Genomic DNA, 1521 nt, shown 5'->3' with positions numbered 1-1521 from the left:
TAATTCACGTTTAGAAATCTTTAATGGTTATTCCAGTCCCTATGGATATGATATCTTTTATTATTACTTATGACATTTTCGTATACTTACGAAACGTCACCAAGTTTTTGGCGCCGTTGCCGGGGACTGCGCTATAACATTAGAGATTATCAATTGAGTTAGACTAAACATAACTTTTTTTTCATTTGCATAGTTGAATCTAATTTTTAGAATTCCATTTTCATAAGTTTTTCTTTTCTTGTATAACATTCTTGTCAATTCTTTTTGTTGCAATTCTAATTCTGCATTCTTGATTTCTAACATTCTAGTCTAATTTTTCTCTGTTTTTCTTTTGATTTAGTTCTTTCTTCTTTATCTTTTGAGCATATATATCTTGCGATCTTGTTCTTGTGTATACGAAGATCTAACTTTGTAGGAGAACTTCTTCCTCTAGACCCCGAGATAGACAGAACATTTCATAGAAGAAGAACTTCGCAAAGACAACAAACAAAACAAGAATATTCTAGCATGGAAAATATACCACTAAAGGATTATGCAGCACCTTATGCTAGGGGGTTTCGATCTAGCATTTCAAGACCTTAAGTTGAAGTAAACAATTTTGAGATCAAACCTGCTATTATTTCTATGGTGCAGCAAAATCAGTTTGGTGGAGGACCGCATGAGGACCCAAATCAACATTTGGAGGTCTTCTATGAGATATGCGACCCAATGAAAATGAATGGTGTTCCTTCTGAAGTAGTGTGCTTATTATTATTTGGGTTTTTTTTAAGAGATAGAGCTAAGCAATGGTTAAACTCTTTAGCTCCAAATAGCATCATCACATGGGAGCAATGCGAGCAACAATTTTTGGATAAATTCTATCCGCCTAGTAAACCGGCTTATATGAGAAATCTCATTGCAAGTTTCAAACAAGCTGACTCAGAATCTTTATTTGAAGCTTGGGATAGATACAACAATATGCTCAGACAATGCCCACATCATGGTTTGGAGAGGTGATTAGTGTTACACACATTCTATAATGGCATCAATTATCATACCAAGGTGTCCCTTGATTCAGCTGCTGGAGGGGCACTCGTGAACAAAAGTCTAGATGAAGCTAAGGAAATAATTGAAAGTGTAGCACAAAATCATCATCAATGGGAAAATGAGAGGAATGGTGACTATTCTTATTCAAACCCAACTAAAGCATCAGGGAAATTTGATGTTGATGCGGTCAGTCTAATGTCTGCAAAGTTGGATGCTCTCACAAAGAAGTTGGAAAGTATGGGGACTAACACTAATACAATCAATGCCATAGTATGTTTTTGTGAAACATGTGGTAGTTCTGATCATTCACAAGACTCATGTTCTTTGGGAGCTATATCTGCACAGATAAATCAATTAGAGCAATGTGACGCTATCATGAGTTTTAATCAAAGGCAGAACAATCCATATTCCAACACATATAACCCTAGGTGGAAGAATCATCCAAATTTTTCCTATAGAAATAATGAAGAACAGGGACCACCCATGGGAGGCAAA

At 35.8% G+C, this 1521-nt stretch overlaps 1 non-coding gene across 1 annotated transcript; it reads right to left on the bottom strand.

Moving 5' to 3' along the window:
- Positions 1–880: 880 nt before the first annotated feature.
- LOC121998946 lies at positions 881–986 on the bottom strand. The gene has a single exon (XR_006116726.1). It is a non-coding gene; the product is annotated as a small nucleolar RNA R71 (small nucleolar RNA).
- Positions 987–1521: the final 535 nt, after the last annotated feature.

The sequence above is a fragment of the Zingiber officinale genome, chromosome 6A (genome assembly GCF_018446385.1).
Source record: "Zingiber officinale cultivar Zhangliang chromosome 6A, Zo_v1.1, whole genome shotgun sequence".
NCBI classification, from domain to species: Eukaryota; Viridiplantae; Streptophyta; class Magnoliopsida; order Zingiberales; family Zingiberaceae; genus Zingiber; species Zingiber officinale.
Note: the sequence above shows the minus strand (reverse complement) of the source record. Positions and strands in the feature narration are given on the sequence as shown.